General features: G+C 46.0%; 1 protein-coding gene and 1 pseudogene across 2 annotated transcripts in view; both read right to left on the bottom strand.

The window, feature by feature from the left end:
* Positions 1–21783, bottom strand: part of LOC311188217 (class I histocompatibility antigen, Gogo-B*0102 alpha chain-like) — a gene marked incomplete at both ends in the record, with an annotated part of 231494 nt that overhangs the window by 6821 nt on the left and 202890 nt on the right. The gene's annotated exons all lie outside the window — the stretch shown is intronic.
* Positions 20250–20920, bottom strand: LOC311167620 (lathosterol oxidase-like; annotated as a pseudogene). The gene has a single exon. The product of its transcript is annotated as a lathosterol oxidase-like (transcript).

Genomic DNA, 21783 nt, shown 5'->3' with positions numbered 1-21783 from the left:
TTTGGCAATTTCAAATTCTTATTAAGTGAAACACAGATTTACCCTAAACCTGCTGATCACTCTCCTGGGTATTCACCCAGCTCACTTGAAAACTTTTCTTCACACGAAACCTGCACACAAATGTTTATGGCAGAGCACCCCTTAAGTGTGGGCTCCACATGGTGACTCATTCCAATGACTGCTGTGGGGAAAGGGACCCAGGAAAGAAAGATCTTCCCAGGGAAGAAGTGGAGACCCAACCGCAACCAGGAGGGGAAGGTGACATCACCAGTGAGGAGAAGGTGCAGGTGACTCTCCAGGGCGCTGTGCTGAGAAACACCCTTCATGTTTCCGTTTTTCCCCAACCCCAGTCTACCAACCTCACACTGAGGGCCCTTCTACAACACACCTGAGCAGCGCTCCCCTAAATGTCAAGACCATCAAAACCAAGGAAAGTCTAAAAGACTGGCTCAGCCAGAGGAGCCTCCGGAGACACGACTGGGACTTAATGTGACATCAGGATGGGAGCCTGGGACAGCAAAAAGAAATACTAATGACACCTAAATCAGGTATGGTGATTAATCACAACACGTGACTATTGTCCCATTAGCTGTACAGATAAGACAGAGATATCCATGTTAACAGGGAAAAGGGTGAGGGATATACAGGAATCCTGTACCAATTTTTACATATATTATTTTAAAATAAAAATATTAAAATGTAGCCCTCAAGAAAGGAACAGTGAGTGGAAGAGAAAATCATCTGCTGTTGCCATCTCCAGGGTGTGGTCATCCAGGGGCTGCAGAGAGAGGCTGTGGAGAGAGAAGATGGCGCCTCAGACACAGGGCAGCTCCAGAGCCTCCTCTCCTCTCCTCCACTCCCCCCACCCCAGCCTGGTGCCAGGGCTGCTCACAGGGCATCTCACCCCCCCCCCCCCCCCCCAGTGATGCTCAGCCCCAGCTCACCCTCTCAGCCTGAGGCACACACACCCAGCCTCTCCCCTGGCTGCCAGACTAGGACAGCGCCGCAGCGCCCCCGTGTGGTCACGGGGGCTGAGGGTGGAGGCGAGAACCCTGTGATCTCCCAGGTTCTCAGGGTCTCCCAGAAGGGTGAGTTCTATAGAGCTTTGGTTCCGTGTCTCACCTGTTTCCTAATACACGTTGACATGATGGTCCCTGTCAGCTAATCACCACAGACTTTGGTTCAGGCAGGCGCAGATCCCTAGGCCATAACAGCTGGCTCTAAAGACCAGGGTGGGCCCCACAAACATACCAGGTGCCCTCAGTCTCCTGGGATGAGACCTTGATCCCAGAGTCCCTGTCACTTGTTCCAGTTGCTGACTCCAGGGATGAAGGCTCCTCCTCCAGGGAATCAACACTAATCCCTCCATCCCTAGGCTGGGCTGGAAGAGGGTCAGGAGGAGAGACCCCTAGGAGAGACCCCCAGTGGACCCCCTACAGAGGGTAGGGGCCAGGAAGAGGGGAGGCTCCTGGAGGAGTGAGGACAGGGAAGAAATAGGGGCTTTAAGGGAGGGAGGCCCACAGGAGTGGAGGGGGAGGAGCCAGGGAAGGGTCAGCCTAGTGGGCACCTGGTGGAAGGGTTGGTCTGTGTGGGGAGAGGCCCCGGGTCTCTGGCTGGGGCTGGGAGAGTCTCTGCTGTCAGTTGGGCTGTAACCACACAGAGGTCGCTCTGTGATCAGCTGGGAAACTGTACGTTAGTGTAAGGCCTTCTCCGTGCATAGACAGATGATATAATTCAAGCACACAGGGAAGAAAGGGAAAAGAAGATATAGGGGGTAATTTAGTGCTCCCTCTTGCAGAGCAAAGTGTCCTTATGCTGGGGTGACAGGGAGAATCAAGGAGCCCAGAGAGCGGGAGCCCAAGGCCTGTGTTGCCTGCTGGGGACAGCCCCTCCCTGTGCTGGGACCTCACAGCCCAGACTGAGTCCATCTCAGCTCACAGCCTTCAGGCCCTGGACACTGTCTCAGGCACCAGGAGCCCTTGCACCAGGAGCGGTGGCCCAGGCCTTGGACTCCATGTTCTGGACCACAGAGGGCAGGGGTGGAAGGAGCTGGAGTCTGAGGTGGCCACAATTGGATCAGCCAGGAGAAGGGCCAGTGACTGTCAACTCACTTCTCCCTAAAAGGGAATGTGTCTCCCCATCCCCTCGCTCCAGGGCAGGTGTCCACACCCCATACCCAAGGTGCCCAGGGTGAGACCACCTACCTTTTGGAGCCCGGACAGCAGCCCCTTCCCCCCTCTCTATACCTGGGAGCCAGAACCTGGTGTCTTCTCTCTTTGTCCCCTTCCTGGGCCAAGAGATGCCCTCTAGGTCCCTCAGGCCTCGCTCCCTGCACTCCTGACTTTTAAGTTAAAGGCCTGGTCATCCTGGACCCAAATCTACTTTTTGATCTTCAATATTGACCTAAGGGTTAAAGATCAGGGGAGGAGTTCCCAGGGCCCCATAGGTGGCAGCCCCAGGCCTCCCAGCTGGGCGGAATCATCGTATCTGGACATAAGCCTGGGGCCAGAGGACTTCAATGCCTAACAAACCTACTACCTGGCCAGGGCGCCCTCCCCAATACAAGAATCTGCAGAGAGTGGTGGTCTGTCTTAGATTGACTCCTTGCATTTCTTTAAAAAAAAATTAAATATTTACTTATTTTCTTACACTGTTATTTTTTGTACAGTGTTTGATTCTCCTCTCAGGCGTAGTCCCCATAGTTTTCCACCACTGTGATCCATCATCACAGTCCCCTGTGCTCTTGTTTCCCATTTTCACCCTCTTTCCCTATCACCTGCTGAAGGCCTTAGATTTATGTCCAGCTTGTAAGTTTTGTCTTTTTCCTGTCCCTTTGTTCGATTTCTCTTATATGTAGTCCACATATAAGTGAAGCCAAATGATATTTATGTATTTTTCCTTCTGACTTATTTTGCTTAGCATAATCCCTTCTAGCTCCATCCATGTTGCCACAAATGGCAGGAGTTTATCTTTTTTGATTGTGGAGTAGTATTCCATTGTGTAAATATACAATAACTTTTTAATCCATTGCTCTGTTTTGGCACATTTGGGTAATTTTCATATCTCAGCTATTGTAAATAGTGCTGCAATAACACAGGAGTGCAGGCTTCCTTTTGATATAGTATTTTTGTGTTTTGGGTAGTTCATAGGAGTGGAATTGCTGGGTCATATGGTTGATCCGTTTTTAATAATTTGAGGAAACATGGGCCTCCCCGGTGGCGCAGCAGTTGAAGCTGCCCAAAGCCTCTGCGGCGCCGGTTCAATCCCCGGCTGCTCCCTGGCCACAAGAGGAGGGTCCCACATGGCGCGCAGACCTCTCCTGCCGCCCACTGCTCCCCTCAGCAGTGTACTTTGGTCCTTCTGCCTGCTCTGCTTCCCGCTCTGGCTCTGGTGAATTCTCTCTCTCACCCTCACGCGCTTCTGACTATACCCAGTGCTTGTATAAATAAATAAATAAATCTTTAAAAAAATTAATTTGAGGAAACCCACACAGCTTTCCATAGTGGTTGCACCAGTTTATATTCCCACCAGCAGTGTAAGAAGACAGCTTTTTCTCCACATCCTAATCACCATTTGTTGTTCCCAGCTTGTTGTTTTGTTTTTTTTTTTTTAATATGGGCCTTTCTCACAGGTGTAAGGTGGTATCTCACTGTGGTTTTGATTTCCATTTCCCTGATTATAAGTGACATTGAACATTTTGTCTTATTCCTGCTGGCCATTTGTATTTCCTCTTTGAAGAAGTGTCTTTTTAGCTCTAATGCCCATTTTATAAATGGGTTGTTTGCTTGGTGTTTTTTTGAGTTGTGTTAGCTCTTTGTGGTTATTTTATATCAGTCCCTTATCAGTAGTACAATGTGCAAATATTTTCTCCCATTAAATTGGGTGTATCTTCATTTTAGTGACAGTCTCTGGCCATATAGAAACTCTTTGGTTGATGTAGTCCTGGCTGTTTCTCTTCTCTTTTATTTTCCATGTTTCTGGACAGAAGTCCTCAAAGATGCTTGGGATGTTTATGTCACAGAGAGTTTTGCCAATGTTTCTTCTATCGAGTTTTATGGTTTCAGGACTTACATTCAAGTCTCATGCATTTTGAGTTGATTTTTTTGTGTGGTGTTAGGTAGTAATCTCATTTCATTCTTCTGCATGTGACAGTCCTGTTTTCCCAGTACCGTTTGCTTTATATTTTTTGTCCCTTTGTCATAGATTAGTGTGGTTTTATTTTGGGCTTCCTTTTTTTTTTTCATTTTTATTCTATTGGTGTGTGTGTCTGTTATTGTTTCAATGCTATGCTACTTTTATTATAACAGTTTATAGTATATATATAGTTTATACTATAGTTTGGAGTCTGGAAATGTGATTCCTCTATTCTCCTCCCTGCTAGTCAGGAGAGCTTTCACTATTTGTGTTTTTTTTTTTTTTTTTTTTTTTTTTGGTTTTTGTGGTTCCATATGAATTTCATCAATATTTGTTCCATTTCTTTGAAGAAGGTCATTCAGATTTTTATTGGAATTGCACTGAATCTATAAATTGGTTTTGGTAGAGTGGCCATTTTGATGTCTTCTCCTATTTCATTTAAAAGTGTTTTGCACTCCCACCAGCAGTGCAGGAGAGTTCCTTTTTCTCCACATCCTCGCCAACATTTGTTGTTGCTAGGTTTTTTTTTTTAATATTTATTTATTTATGCATACAAGAGCTGGGGGACCGGCCAGAGATGCAGAGGGTGAGAGGATTCACCAGAGACAGAGTGGGGAGCAGGACAGGCAGACTGGCTGAAATACACTGCTGGGGGGAGCAGCAGGCGAGTCAGGAGAGGCCTGCTTCACCATGTGGGTTTCTCTCAGGCCGGCCGGGGATTGAACTCGTGCTGCAGAGGCTGTGGATTGCTTCATAGTGCGGTGCTTAACCCCTTGCGCCACTGGGGAGGCCCTGTTACTAGTTTTTTTAATATGTGCCATTCTCATTAATATAATATGGTATTCCACTGTACTTTTGATTTGCATTTCCCTGATTACAAGAGATGTTGAACATTTTTTCATATGCCTGTCGGCCATTTGCATTTCCTCTTTGGAAAAGTTTCTTTTCACTGTTAAAAGAAATGGGCAGCTCTTCTGCCCATTTTTTGACTGGGTTATTTGTTTTTGTTGAGTCTTGTCAGCTCTTTGTAGATTTTTGTGATCAGTCCTTTATCATTAGTGTTGTGTGCAAAAATTTTCACCCAAACAGTGGGGTGTCTCTTTGTTTTGGTTACTGTCTCTTTGTACGGAAGCTCTTTAATTTGATGTAGTCCCAGCTGTTTATCTTTGCCTTCACTATCACTGCTTTGGGTGATGTGTCTTTAAAGATGTTACTGAGGTGTATGTCATGTAGTGTTTCACCTATATATATTCCTGCTATATATTTTACGGTTTCAGGTCTTATGTCTAGTTCTTTAATCCATTTTGAGTTAGTTTTTGTGCATGGTGTGAGGGAGTAGTTAATCTTCATTCTTTTGCATGCAGTAACCCTGTTTTCCCAGCACCATTCATTGAACAAACTTTCTTTTTGCCAATGTATATTCCTTGCTACTTTGTCAAAGATTAGTTGAGCATAAATCTGTGGGTTTATTTCTGGGTTTTCTATTCAGTTCCATTGGTCCGTGTGTCTGTTCTTCTTCTAATACCATGCAGTTTTGATTATTATGGCTTTGTAATATAGTTTGAAGTCTGGGAGTGTGATACCTCCATTCCCTTCTTTTTTTTTCAGGAATGCTTTGGCTATTCAGGGTTTTTGGTGACTCCATATGAATTCCATCAATATTTGTTCTATTTCTTTGAAAAATGTCATTGACATTTTTATTGGAATAGCATTGTATCTGTAAATTGCTTTTGGTAGGATGGCCATTTTGATAATGTTAATTCTTCCAATCCATGAGCAGGGGATGTCTTTCCATTTCTTTGTATCTTCTTCTGTTTCTTTTTAACAGTATTTTACAGTTTTCTTTGTATAGATCCTTTACCTCTTTTTTTAGGTTTCTTCCCAAGCATTTGATTTTTTTTTTGTTTGTTTCAATAATAAAAGGGATGGTTTTCTTGATTTCTTCTTCTTCAAATTTATTGTTTGTGTATAGGTAGGCTCCTGATTTTTGTGTGTTGATTTTGTATCCTCCTACTTTACTAAACTGATTGATTAGTTTGATTAGTTTTTCTGTGGCATTTCAGGGTTCTCTATGTATATTATCATATCATCTGTGAATAGTGATAGTTTTACCTCTTCCTTCCCTATCTGGATTCCTTGTATGTCTTTCTCTTGTCTTATTGCTCTGGCTAGGACTTCCAATATTATATTGAAGATCAGTGGTGAGAGTGGACATCCTTGTCTTGTTCCAGATCTTAATGGAAACGTTTTCAACTTTTCACCATTGAGAATGATATTTGCTATGGTCTTGTCATGTATGGCCTTTATAATGTTGAGGTATGTTCCTTGTATCCTGAGAATTTCAAGGGCCTTTATCATAAGTGGGTATTGTACTTTGTAAAAAGCTTTGTCAACATCTATTGATATTATCATACGGTTTTTATGTTTCTTTTTGTTGATGTGTTGGATTACCTTGATTGATTTTTGGATGTTGAACCATCCTTGTGTCCCTGGAATAAATCCTACTTGGTCCTGGTGAATTGTCTTATGGATGCATTGTTGGATTCTGTTAGCTAAAATTTTATTGAGGATTTTTGCATCAGTGTTCATTAGAGAGATTGGCATGTAGTTTTATTTTTGTGTGTTGTTCAGGAGGAATTTTTTTTAATAAGATTAACAATAAAAGAGCTGCCTGGGCAGGTAGTGGGAGCCCATCACTAACAGGACCCAACCCTCACTCTGGATATTGTCCAGTGGATTGTGTTGATGAGAAAATAAGAAAGAAACAATAATTTCACCCACTCTAACATTACACCTTCCTCCAGGAGCTGAAGTAGACCCTGCTCCATCTCTCCCCATTCTCTCTGGACTGTGTACAAAGGCTCAGCTCAGGAACTGGGGTGACCTGGGCTAATCCTGCCCCTGGGCCAGACCAGCAGGGCACACACTCCTCCCTCCCTCCCTCTGTGTGACTCCCTCCAGCCCTGGTCTAGAGAGAAAGTAACTGCAGCCCACAGAGCCAGTGACCCCTGGGAAACAGAGGGGCTGCCAGGCTGGAGCTCCCTGACTCTGAGGCAGTGGGCTTTCTATAGTGACCCCAAGGAGGCGAGCTTAAAGTGAATGTTGGGGACTGAGGGAGTGAGATGTCAGGGTAAGGGGGGCCACCACATCCTAGCAAGGGGCCCAGAGCAGGGTCCTACCCAGCTCCTTCCAGCTCAGTCCAACCAAGACATATTTCTAAACTTCCTCCTCTTCTTCATATCCATTGCTTTCTCAAGACCTGCTCAAAAATAGCTTCTGGATGGAACTTTTGCCATTGAGGTGTTGTCCTGACATTCTTTGCTCTTTGTAGGATTTGAATTCATTTATGCTGCACTTGATGTGTAATTGCCCTCCCACTGTCTATGTTGTGTGCCCTGTCTCTCCTGTTACACATACACACACACACACACCACAGACACACACACACTCCCCACTCTTTGGGAACCAGATCCTCACTCAACACTATGGTCACTCCAACCCTCTGTCTCTGGTTACCCCTCAGAGCCGCCCTCTGCAGTGTCTCTACTTAGCAGTGTCTGAGCAGCCCCAGGAGTCCCTGCACCTCCTGCCTCTGACCTTGTGGGAAACCAGCCCCTCACTCTGCATGACAGTGAGGAAGGGGAAGTCCTGAGGTCAGTGATTGATTGAGACAATTTACCTTTTTTTAAAAATTTTCTTTTTCCCTCATTACTGTATTATTTCTATTGAGGCAACATGAGTTTACGCACTGCATGTGTTCAGAGGCACAGGGTCACCTGCTGCAGGAGGCCTTGTTGCTCCAGCCAGATAGGATACTGACAAGCAGCAAAGAGAAAGGGCCTCACACCATGGGGCTGAAGATCTGGCATCCCTTTGCTTTTTGTTCTTGGTCATAGAGAAAAATTTATCAGAAAGTATATTAGGCAATAAATTATATGTATCAGCATACTGTAAGTAAATAGCACGGAAAATTGTTTGTTTAGAAATTAGTTGTTGGGCTGTTTGGCTCACTTGACAATGGGAGACAAGTTATTGAACATGCCTGACAAGCATTACAATACAACTATTATTATAAGTTCTTTTTTGCCTTCCCTTGAAGTTTCTTGGGAAGGTTTTTAAATGAAGCTATTTGAGTTAAGGAGTTTCTAGGTAAAGGAAGTTCTGATAGCTGAGTAGCAGCCAGCCCCTGCTGTGAAGGCCATTGAGAATAAGAAAAGTCTTTTCTTGCTTAGGCTTTAGCTGCTAGGGATGTACTGGCAGCTATCAACTGTCTTAGGTTATTGTTTAGCTGAAACAATGAATTTTAGTGTAAGGCTTAGTTTTTTATTAACCTTGAAGGTTGCCTTCTTGCTGAGAGCACGGAAAAGGAGATGCACTAATTGTTTCTGCTTTGTTTCTATGAACTTGATAATGTAATCTCAATGCTTGCAAAAAACGTATAAATAAAGAATCTGCTGAGCCTTTCAGGCAGAAGATACTAGCACCTCACCAAGTGTCAGTGTCTCCTCATTCTACCTCATCCCCTTCCCCTCAGTCCCTAAGTTTCAGATCATTCGTATTTGCCGAGGCCGTCTCATCCTTTCAGGAACCCTGACACGACATTTTGCCGGAGGCTGGTCCCCAGCAGTCACCATTTTCAGATGTTTGTTACCACATTACAGCCACTGAAGAGCACCCACAGTCCTCCACCATAGTCCATGAGGCCCTCGTCCCTCTTTGTGTCCTGCTCTCACCCTCCCTCACCCATAGGGTCAATTCTACAGTCATAGTTCTAGAGTTTGTTTTGGTTTAGTTTCATCTATCTCTGCTTTGTTTCTTTATATTCCACATATGAATGAAATCATCGAGTATTTGACTTTCTCCTTCAAACTTATTTCACTTAGCATAATTCCCTCCTGATCAGTCCATGTTTTGGAAATTCAAGGTTTTATCTTTTTCACAGCTGAGTAGTATTCCCCTGTGTCTACCTACTACCTCTTCTTTGTCCACTCATGTGTCATTGGGCACTTAGGCTGTCTCCACAGTTGGTTATTGGGCACAGTGCTGCAGTGAACATAGCAGACACATATCCTTTGGAATTAGTGTTTTTACCTCCTTTGGATAAATACCACGGAATGGAATGCTTGACCCTGTGGAATGTCTATTTTGAATATTTTGAGGAACCTTCATTCTGTTCTCCACAGGGGTGGGACTGTAACAGTGTGGTATCCATATGAAAGGAAGGTTCCAGTTTTCCTGCCCTACCCCAGGAAGGGTGGAGCCCACAGAGATGAGAAGCTAAAGAGGAGGCAGAAGCAATGAGGTGGGAAATGGAGACTGGAGGAGGTTCACGGAGCGGAGGGACATGTGCAGAGAAACCTCGCTTGCTTCTGAGCTTTGGGCTAGTGCCAGGGACCTGGGGGACATGGAAAGAAACACTTGAGATACAAAGACGTGGGTGAGAGATCCAGGGGAGGCTGACGATGGCAGCCTTTATCTTGCTGTGGATTTTGATTTTGCTCTGTCCTTCCAGACTTTCCTGGTCTTTCCTGCCCCTTTTCTGGGAGTCCCCATCCTCTCCTCTGAGTCCTGCTGCTCTGACTCCTCACAGAGCATCTCAGCCCCAGGACACCGCCCTCCAAGACCCCCAACTCTGCCCACCTCAGACATCTCCAAGTCCTGGCGCCCCCGTGTGGCCACAGGAGACCAGAACTGCCTAAGACTTGCACAAGGTTCTCTCCCAGTAGCAGGTTAGGGATCTGCACACAGGGGGCGCCCAAATCCTGTGTCAGTTTGTTGTGGGTTTTTTTTGTTTTTTTGGTTTTTTTTGCTTTCATTTTTAAAAATTTATTTATATATTTTACATGTTCATTTTTAAATGATCTGTTAATTCATGCATACAAGAACTGGGGTACAGGCCAGTGGGGTGGGGTGAGAGGATTCACCAGAGACAAGAGTGGGGAGCAGAACAGCAGATTGACTGAAATACACTGCGGAGGGGAGCAGTGGGCCAGTCAGGAAAGGTCTGCTGCACCATGTGGGTAACTCCCTGGCTGGGGATCGAACTCGTGGTGCAGAGGCTATGGATAGCTTCATAGGGTACGTCTTAACCTCTTGTGCCACCAGGGAGGCCGACTTCTGCCCATTTCTTGACTGGATTGTTTACTTTGTTTTTGTTGAGTCTCATCAACTCTTTGTATATCTTTGTGATCAGTCCCTTATCAGTTGTACGGAGTGCAAAAATTTTCACCCAAACAGTGGGGTGTCTCTCTGTTTTGGTTAATGTCTCTTTTCCTGTACAGAAGCTTTTCAGTTTGCTGTAATCCCAGGTGTTTATCTTTTCCTTCACTTTCTTTGCTTTGGGTGATAAGTCTTAAAGATGTTACTGAGACGTATGTTTTAGTGTTTTACCTGTATTCTATACAATTTATGATTTCTTATGTCCAGGTCTATCCATTTTGAGTTGATTTTTGTGCCTGGTGAGAGGTAGTGGTCTAGTTTCATTCTTTTGCTTGTGGTGGTCCAGTTTTCCCAGCACCACTTATTAAACAAACTGTCCTCGTTCATTGTGTCAGTTTAAGTGTCATATTTCATATCCAGTTGGTGACTTTGGACTTAGGAGATAACCAGGTCTCTGGGACATAACAAATGGTTCCTAGGTTCTGGGAAAATCCCCAAATATATAGGTCGCCTCAGTCTCTTGGAATGGAGACTTAGATTCCAGGGTCCCTGTAATTTGTTTCTGCTTCTGCTTCCAAGGACGAAAGCCCCTCCTCCTGGGAATCAACTTACATTCTCCATCCTTTGGAGGAGGGGAGGGGCCTGGGAGAGCCCCAGGGCACTGGCTAGGAAGATGGGGAGACTCCTGGAAAAGAGAGCAGAGGATGGAAATGGGGACTTTAGGGTATGGAGGTGGGAAGGGGTGCAGCGAGGAGCCAGAGAGGACCAGGCAGGGAAGGGGCAGCATGGGGGACACTGTGATGGGAAGATCTGTGTGGGTGACACAGGCTCTCACTGGGGGGCTAGGAGCATCTGTCTCACCTTGGGGGATGCAGCAGTGCTGGCCTGTGACTGCCCAGGGAACTGCGTACATCAGGGGCCTTGCCCATCCCTGCAGGGCTGGTGTCACCCACACACACGCACATGCTGGTGATGGAGAGGACTGTAACAGGGGGTCTCCCAAGGAAAGAGGAGGTTCCAGTTTCCCTGTTCCACCTAAATGAATGTGGAGCTGAGCAGGGAGGAGGAGAAGCTGGAAAGGAGAGTGAAGAAAGGAAAGAGCCAAGAGGAGACCTGGGGGAGGCACGTGGAGCAGAGAGACATGTGAAGAAGCTGCACGTGCTTCCTGGTCCTGGACTGGGTGACACAGAGGTGAGTGAGAGACTGCGGGGAGGTGACAATGGCAGCTTTTATCTTGATTTTTCTCTTTTCCTTCCAGACTTGCCTGTCTCTGACCCTTTTCTATGGGTCCCCACGGGAAGGTGCTTTAGATTGTGACAGGCCTTCGGGCCCTCCTTTGGGCCAACCCTGTTTGGCTGAACATTTACCCACGAGGGGATGACTAACAAGAGACAGGGATGAATATCATATGATTAAGGAATATCATATGATTAAGGAATACTTCTTTAGGAAGACATAACACTCATCAATATACATGCACCAAACAGAAGAGCAGCAAAATATATATGGCAACTATTAACAAATCTGAAAACAGGTATTGGCAGCAACTCAGCAGTGGTAAAGAAATTCAATACCCCACTTTGATCAAGGACACATCCACCAGACAGAACTCAGGGAAACTGTAGCTTTAAGTGAGGAATTAGACCATGTGGGTTGAATAGATAGTTATAGGGCACTACACTCCAAAAAAGCTGAATATATATTCTTGTCAGGTGCACATGGAATAGTCTCCAGAATACACCGCTTGTTGGGTCACACAACAAGTGTCAATAAATTCATGAATGACTGAAATCATATTAGTATCTCTCTGATCACAATGGCATCAAACTAGAATCAACCATAAAAAGAAACCGGGGTGGAGGAAGTAATATGTGGAGATTGAACACCACACTACCAAATGGCTATTGGGTTAAGGAGGAAAGCAACCAAGAAATTTAAAAATACCTTGAGACAAATGACAGCCTATCAGTGGGGCACAGCAAAGGCAGCACTAAGAGGGGAATACAGAGCAATACAGGCCACACCTAGAATCAAGACAGAGCTTAAGTAAAGACTCTAGGGCCTCCCCGGTGGCTCAGCAGTTGAGCACTGGGTTGCAAAGCTGCCTGCAGCCTCTGCAGCACCGGTTCGAACCCCGGCTGCTCCCCGGCCACCAGAGGGTCCCGCATAGCATGCAGACCTCTCCTGCCACCTGCTGCTCCCCTCAGCAGTGTACTTCAGTCATTCTGCCTGCTCTGCTCCCTGCTCTGGCTCTGGTGAATTCTCTCACCTCCCATGCTTCTGACTATACCCAGTGCTTGTATAAATAAATAAATAAATAAATAAATCTTTAAAAAAAAAAAACAAAACACACTTGTGGCCTTGATCTCTCTTAAAAAAAAAAAAAAAGACTCTAACCTGACACCTAAAACAACTAGAAAGAATAAATGAAACCAAAAGACAGTAGAAAGAAAGAAATTAAAGCAGAAATAAATGACAAGAAATCGAAGACAGATTTTAAAAAATCAATGAAACCAAAAGCTGGTTCTTAAAAAAAATAAACAAAATAGACAAATCTTTTGCTACACTTTCAAGGGGGAAAAGGGATGGGGGAGCCCTCTAATAGTATAAGAAACAAAAGTGGAGAAGTTACAATAGACACTTTAGGAATACAGAGGACAATAAGACAATACTAAATATCTATATGTCAATAAATTGAATAACCTCAAATAACCTAGAAGAAACTGACACATTCTTAGAAGTATACAACCTTCTGAGACTGAATCAGGAAGATTCACAACAAAGCAACTACAAGCAAAGACATCAAAACACGAATCCAAAGTTTCCCAAACAACAAAGCCCAGGACCAGACATTTTCAGTGACTTCTACAAAATTTTTAGAGATGAACTAACACCTGACTTCTCAACTCTTAAAAAATAAATAGAGGAAGAGGGAATGCTGAAAAACACATTTCATGAGGCCAACATTCCCTTGTTACCAAAGCAGAGATGGACATCACACAAAAAAGAAAACTACCGACCAATCCCTGATGAATATAGATGCGAACATCCTCAACAAGACCTTAGAAAACCTAATTCAAATGCACATTTGACTGAGCAGGATTTACCTCAGCAACACAAGGATGGTTCAACAATTGAAAAAAATCAATTAGATTTCTGCTGACACCAATAAAAATGCCTATTATCAAGAGTCAAGAAATAAATTTTGTGAGGATCAGGGGATGAAGGACACTTGTGCACTATTGGTTGGATATAATTGGTGCAGCCATTTTGGAAAAAAATAGGGCGGGTTCTCAAAAAAAAAAAAAAAAACAGAATTGCAATATGATCCAGTATTTCCACTTCTGGATATTTACCTTAAGAATATGAAAACACTCGGGCCTCCCCGGTGGCGCAGCGGTTGAGCACTGGGTTGCGAAGCTGCCCGCGGCCTCTGCAGCGCCGGTTCATTCCCCGGCTGCTCCCCGGCCACCGGAGGAGGGTCCCACATGGCGCGCAGACCTCTCCTGCCGCCCGCTGCTCCCCTCAGCAGTGTCCTTCGGTCCTTCTGCCTGCTCTGCTCCCCGCTCTGGCTCTGGTGAATTCTCTCACCCTCCCGCACTTCTGACTGTACCCAGTGCATGTATAAACAAAAACAAACAAACAAACAAATAAAGAAAGAAAGAAAAACATGCCTCTATAAAAAAAAAAAAAAGAATATGAAAACACTTACTTAAAATAAGACAGGGCCCCTATTTTCATTGCAGCACTATTTACAATAGCCAAAATATGGGGCAACCCATGTCTGGAGAACAGGTGAGTGGGTTATCAAAATGTGACATATATCTCACATTCATATATCATGCACAAACACACACACAATAGAATAGTACTCAGATATTTAAAAAGATGAAATCCTTCCATTTACAAGAATATGGATAGAATTTAACGGAATTATGATAAGTCAAATTAAGAAAGACAAATACTGTGTGATTTGTGGATACAAAGGGAAAAAAACAATCTAGAAACACAACAAAATGGCGGTCACCAGAGGGGAAGGAGCTTGGAAGGAATAGTTTGGTAAAGGATGATGATTGGACTTTCGGTAGTGGGTGTGTGAGAAATATACAGCTGCCGGGTGAGAAGCTGTACACATCACTTCCACGTAGTGTGTAAATTAATGTTACCTCAATAAAAAAAAAAAAAAAGAGAAGACAAAGTTTCCCCCAGTCTGCTGCCCAACCAGATCCCATGGCCTGAAGAGGCCTGGGAAGGAGAAGACAGGACTGTGCTGTCCTCAGGAGCCCCCTGCACCTCCAAAGAGCCACTTCTCACCTGTGCTGTGCCAGTTTGGCCTGAGCTCCTCCTCTCTCACCTGGACACACACAGACTAGTCTCTCCTGCCACCCCCAGTCTGGGCCCCTTTCACCTGGGAGCTGAACCAGGTCCTGCTCTGCTCACAGCCTGGCAGGGGCTCTGCAGCCCCACAGTCACCCCCAGCCCAACAGGGTGACCTCTTCCCAGGCCTCTGACACCCACTCCTGTGTTCCTCCCTCGCCCTCGCCCTCGCTCCAGCTGATCCTCACCCCCTCTGTCCTTGCACCCCTGGTACCAGCCAGCTCCCCCTCAGGCTGTTGCCTCCATGGGACGCACACCCCCAACACCCCTCCCCAAGGCTTTGCTCCCATCCCACCGTCACACTGACCCCCCACACAGCTGCCCCCACACACCCCTCCCTGCCCTGCTGTCTGACCTGCTCACTGCCTATCCCTCCTCTCAGCCCCCCTACACGTGGAGGTGGGTGGGGGGAATTCTTTTCTTTGTAATTCACTGTCTCCTGCATGAAAGCAGCTCTCTGAAGATGGGGCTCAGTCTGATTTATACACAGCACCGAGCATATAGCTGACACCATATATATATATATATATATATATATATATTAGTGGAAAGAAATGAATTAGTGACTGACAAGTGTTTGCAATACACATAGTGTCAAAAGCAAAAATGAGGGGAAAGGTATATTCAATTTTAACAGTTGTCATCCCTCCCCCTCATGGTCTAGGTCAGTGACTGCTCTTAACTGTGTCATCAAATTAGTGGTTGGGGAGCTCCCCCTTCTTTTTTTTTTACATCAGTCTTCACTTTTGTACAATGTATGCTCTCTCCACTCAGGGGAAGTTCCTATAAAATTCCACCACCAATTCACCTGTGCACAATCACCATAGTCCCTTGTGCTCCTCCCTCCCTTGTTTGATTCCTCTCCCTCACCTTGGAAGCACTCCCATCTTTCTAGAGCCAGGACCCCCTACTCAGCCATCCTTCCTGCAGGAAGAGCTCCCAGAGGCCATGGGCCCCTCCCACCCAAGGGAGATACAGAGAGGGACACACTCACTTGGGGACCCTCAGGGGGCAACTGGAAGAGGAGCAGCAGGGAAGGAGGCAGAGCACAGAGCTGGGGCAAGAGCAGGGTGCCATCTCCTTAGGGCTGGGGAGAGACAGGGCAGGAGGCAGCCAGGCCCACACAGAGGATCAGGGCAGCCAGGAGCTCTGGGCTCAGGGGGGAGCAGGCCCAGGGACCCCCACCAGCAGGAGCAGGGCCCTTCCTAGTGGCCCCTTAGGCCCTGAGACCAAGGAGGACAGACCTGGCTCCTATCAGGGCTTCTGACCCTCTGTGCTGCTAGACACCATGAGGTTTATTGGAGGAAAACATCCTCCCTTCCCTTCCCACCCCGTGGAATCCAAACCCCTGACACACTCTGCTCAGAACACCAGGCCCCTCCATTCCCAGCACCTGGGCCTGGGGTGAAAACTGCCCTCCTCTCCCCATCATCACCCAGTGACTCCCCAGTTCAGAGGCCCTGACCCAGGCCCCCATGAGGAAAGGCCAGAGCCTGCTTGTAGTCCTGTTGCCTCAGTGTGAGCAGGTGTCCCTGAGAAGCCTCAGGACACACGACAGTGACCCCAAGGAGACGGGGTCCCTCCACAGGCCCCTGTCCTGCTCTGTCTGCTTGTTCAGCTCACCTGAAGGTCAACCCCTCCCCAGCCCTGACCTGCCAGGCACAAGGACAAGGTCCTGCTCCAAACACAGCAGGAGCCGGGTCAGATCCCCACTGAGGGCTTTGTTCTTGTCTTCTCTAATTCTGGGGGGATTCCTGCTGTGGAGTGAGGGGACCTGGTGGGACAGAGCAGCAAAGATCGGAAAGTGAGTCCTGATTAGAGAAAACATCTTCAATCTGCTATCAGGCAGAATGAGGGGCATCCTGGGGCCCCAAGAACTGCAAGTTCTGCCATCTGCCGCATAGAGGCAGAGCACACTCTGAGTGTGAAAGGACACAGGAGAGTGGCGCGCACAGAGAGGAAGGGAAGGGAGGAGAAGAGTTTCCCAACAAAACACCAGTTTCCCGTCCCCTCGTGGGTAAATACCCAACCACACAGGGTTGCCCCAAAGTGGGGCCACTGCAGCCTGAAATTTGCCACAAGTCTCAGGCACCTTCTGGCGGGGACCCACAGAAGCCGATAAAAGGGGCCAGGCCAGTCTGGGACAAAAGGAGCAAAATGAAAGCACAAACCACAGTCAAGGCCGGTGACCCCACGGGTCTCCCCCAAGTGTCTCCTTCCACGACCTCCTGTCCCTGGGGTGAGCCCAGCGCTGAGAAGCAAGGGGGGCTTCTTCACATTCCCCTCTCATGTATGGTCCCTGCGTCTCTCTCCGGGTGCTCTCTCCCCCACACACCTGTGTCTCACGGCGGATGCTCCTAAAGGGCCCTGACATAGGTGGTCTCTGTCCAGAGAGGTCGTGTGACCCCACGTCTTATTCAGAGAAAAGGCAAAACCCTTCCAACGTCCTCAACGTCTGCATGATGTGGGTGCACAGACCCCGTCTCAGTGACCCCTGCTCCAGCCGCAGCCTCTGACACACAGACATCCCCATCCTGGGGCGTCTGGGCTGAGGTCGCCCTGCCTGGACAGAGCTTCCGCAGACACCCTGTGGGCATGGAGTGTCCATCAGGTCTTCTCCCAAAGGTGCCGTCCTAGTGAGGCCCACCTGCCCATGCTAGGAGAGTAGCCCTCTTCCTGTCCCCACACACTTCTGGGTCATCTTCTGGGTCACAATTCTTACCCACACCAGGATGAGTCTGAAACGTTCATCTCTAACACCAGACTCCAGTGGGTAGAGGCAGCCCTGGGCTTGTGGGGACAATGGCGGGTGCCTAAGCCTGATCCCTGAATATGAAAAAGAACAGGTGTGCTCCAAAAAACCCGGAGAAGCAAAATATAAACACACTGAGGCCTGAGGGCCCAGCCCTGTCTGAGCGTAGCCTGATCCAGGCACACACAGGTCTCCACCCACATCCTGGAGACAAGACAGGCCCAGGTGGGGTCTGAGTCCCTGTGATCATAGGTCCTGCTGGGACAGGTGCTCCTGAAGCACAAAGACGAAGGAGCAGATGCACTGAGCACCGACTGGACACAGGCCCCGTCCCCCTCAGCTCCTCACAGCCTCTCCCGCGCCCACCTGCACAGACTCAGCACAGCAAACCTGCAGTTCTGGCTGGTCCTCAGGCCTCCAACTTATTTCCAATCAAATTTTAGGAATCTTTTCAATTAACACATCAAAAAACAAGCCAGAAAAAAAAAAATCAGTTTATGTCTGGATGTCTATTTTCCATAGGGAAGTGGACATTATTTCTCAGGAAACCATAAATTCCAGGCAGGAATGGAGTCAGCCCCGCCTCTGCTGGAGCAGGAAAGTCATCAGGGAGAGACACAGGTCAGTGTGGGGAGGGACCTCATGGGCAGGGCTGGGCCAGTCTCCCCACCTCCTCACGTTATGCTAATGTGACCCCAGATACATGAGGATGCCCTTTGCAACAAGAGACGAGACGGTGTTTATTGAGGGGGCACTGGTTACATCACTGCTTACACTGTAGAAGAGCAGGGTCCCCACTCAGGTGCTGTCACTGTAGCACACCCACCCCTGAGCCCCACAGTCCTCCAGCAGAGTCCACTGTGCTCCCTCCCTGCTTTGTGTTCACCCTTCCCTTGCCCTTCTGGTATCCGCTGCTTTACATGCAGACTTCAAGGGTCAGTGTGTGTGAGTGTGTGTTTTTAATAGTCCTAATCAACTTTCATTGGTTCACATAAATAGCTAATAGTTTGCAAACCATATTTCTCCAATATATTTATGTTAAAACATATGAATGTATTTATTAGATTTTTTGGCAGAGGAGGTAGAGAAAAAAAGTGGGAAGATGACAATTTCAATGTTAATCTTCAGTGACAGGGTAAATACGTGGCCATCGTTACCCTTCATAGAAAGTTATAGATTTATAACTTCAAAACATATCAAAACTGAAGTGCCTCAGTTTCATTAAAAAGAATATATGCCAGAAAGAAAAAGGAAAATACCGGATGGTCTCACTCATAGCAGGAATCTAGAAAACTTAAATAAGGGACCAGGAAAATGAATAACTGTAAGAAAGTAAAAATCACAATCAACAAACAACTATGAACCAGAGACACTCTATGAGGGGTGGGGGGTGGGGAGGGGAGGGATTGGGGTCAAAATAAGGGGGTTGCAATTGTATGGGGAATACAAAAATAAAATAAAAAACAAAAAGTATATATGAGCGCCCTCCCTGGTGGTGCAAGGGGTTAAGACATAGCACAATGAGGCTAACCACAGCCTCTGCAGCATGAATTCAATCCCCAGCCAGGGAGGTGACCCACATGGTACAACAGACCTCTCCTGACTCCACCATTGCTGCCCTCAGCAGTGTATTTTGGTCACTCCTCCTATTTTGTTCCCCCATGTTCTCTGTCTTTGGTGAATCCTCTCAACCCCCACACCTCTGGCCTGTATCCCAGTTCTTGCATGCATAAATAAATAAATCTTTAAAAGAAATAGTGAAATATATTACTTGGGCATCACATTTCCCTTTCTAAATGTATTTACATTCACATAATTTTATGCTTATTACATAATGGTTTTTAAAAAGAAACATCAAAATGTTAAATTAAATAATCCCACATCTGATAAATCATGGTAGTATCAATCTTTTTTAAAATTCTAGTTTATTTATTCATCAGTAAAATGTAACATTTAACAATGTCCCAGAGAATCGGGGGGCATATGAAATATGAAAAGGTCATTTGCATATCACTACAGATTCTATCAGACCTGCTGTCACATTGGGGCTCCCCCTTGAACAAAGTACTACAGGTGGTCATCCCGGGCCAGCAGGGAAGATGGAGCTCACTCCCGACACCAGGCACCACCTGTCACTGTATTTATGTTCCTTATTACGGCGCTGAGCCTTGGTGCTATTAGCACAATGAGTTTTCCTTAACAAATGTGGTGGGTTAAGGCAAAAGGACATAACCTGGTCCCCTCAATCATTTATTTTTTCTCCACCTTTTTAAAATTATTGATGAGACTATATAAGTTACAGATTCACTGGTTGGAAAGACACAGTCACCACTTAGGTCATCACTGGTGTTTATACAGGAGGTTGGTTTCTCTTGGTCTCTCAGCATGACCATCGCTCAGCAGGGCCCTCAACATGGAGTTTCAAATGCTACCATTGCTGTCTCCTGGCTGCATGTACATTATTTTCTATCATTAAAAATATTTAATAATTGGCCTCCTGGTAGCGCAGGTGGTTGAGTACAGCACTGTGAAGCTGTCCGCAGCCTCTGCAGTGTGGGTTCCGTCCTGGCCAGCCAGGGAGATACCCATATGGTGCAGCAGAGTTCTCCTGTCTTCCCGCTGCTCCCCTCAGCAGTGTATTTCAGTCAGTCTGCCTGTTCTAGTCCCCACTCTGTCTCTGGTGAATCCTCTCATGCTCCCACATATCTGGCACACGTGTACCCTGGTTCTTGTATGCATGAATAAATAAATCTTTAAAAAATATTTAATAATTGGGCAATAATCTGCTCAGTCTTTGTAAATTCTCCACTGAATAATTTCTTATTTTTTACAACAACTTTCCGCTGGATGCTGTGCTTTTTTCTGTCACCTTCTTCCCTTCAAAGGAGGAAGGGTTTTTGAATGAGCCTCCAACTCTACTCCACAATGTAAAATATCGTCCACAGTTTTAGTTAGAGAAGAGGTGATGGCCTGGCTGATGAGCTGATTCATTAATAAATGGCCTTAAGATTGAGGAGAGAGAAATCATTGTCATGAATGGAAATTGTGCAGACATTGAGCGAGATGTACAACCTAAATAAACCAGCTGGTATAATGGAAAAATTAAAGGTAGAGATGACAAGGTAGACTCTGAAAAAAGCCATCCACAGGGTGAAAACCATGACTTGCAGGTGAAGAAGGATCTTCCAGAGATGAGGTTCATGGATTCGCTTATCTATAAGTCTACGGTGAAGGCCTCTGTGAATCCAGGAGATTAGTATGTTGGTGAGAAAGAGGAAGGACCATACAGGAACAATGAGTTGAATCCAGCTGTTTGGAAACTCTCCTATTTGTCACATAATTTGCCATATCCTCTCAGCTCCACATAAAGATTTAAATGGTGGGAATACTTAATCCATGGTAATGACCTAACAGTAAACATGATTCTCAGTAGACTTGATTCTATAAATATTGTGGGTGGTTCATTAGGGAATGACTATAGACAAGGTAACAGCTCATTGTCACAAAGAGGAAGCAAAGGATAAAAGTACCAAGATTTCTTATAACCCGGAGAATGACAGTTTGTTGGAAGATGTCATACTCTGGCCCTGTGGTTGGATATAGAAATGGTATAAAAAAATAATTATCTGCAGCATCGAGTACAAGATCCATCTTAGCTCTAGCAAATAGGGGAGGCTGGGGATCCAGTGGTGGTGTAGGTGCAACAAGAACAATGGGGGACTCAGTCAGTGGGAGTCAGGCTTTGTAGTCAAATGAGTCTTGATGCCAAACTAGAGAAGGTCAGTCCACCATCCAGCAATGCTGAGCCAGGAAGGCTGGGTTGGTCTGCAGCCCTGGTCAGCAATAGGTGCAGCCTGAGGGGTTCAAGGGTTAGTTTTTAAGTTTGTTAGACTTCTCTATGCCATATATAAGTGACATATTTGTCTTTCTCCTTTGGACTTAATTTAATTAGCACCATCCATGTTGCCCAAGATGGCATGAGTTTATGTTTTTCTGATAAGTAGTAGTCTATTATCTATATACCACTTCTTCTTGATTTCTCATCTGTTTTCAGGCACTTTGCTTGTTTCCATAGCTTGGATATTGTAAATAGTGCTGCAGTGATGACAGATGTGCAAGGTGTCCTTCATAGTAGCGTTTTTGTGTTCTGTGGGTACATACATAGGCATGGGACTGCTGTGCCCTAGGGCAGATACACTTTTAATCTTCTATGAAGTCTCAATTCTGTATATATATATATATATATATATATATATATATATAAAGTGTATTCCCCATAAAATTCCCAGCACCAATTCACCCATGAATCATAACCATAGTCATTTGTGCTCTTCTCCATTTTGCTCCTTCTGCCTCCCCTC

The sequence above is a fragment of the Talpa europaea genome (assembly GCF_964194135.1).
Source record: "Talpa europaea genome assembly, chromosome: 2".
Classification (NCBI taxonomy): Eukaryota; Metazoa; Chordata; class Mammalia; order Eulipotyphla; family Talpidae; genus Talpa; species Talpa europaea.
Note: the sequence above shows the minus strand (reverse complement) of the source record. Positions and strands in the feature narration are given on the sequence as shown.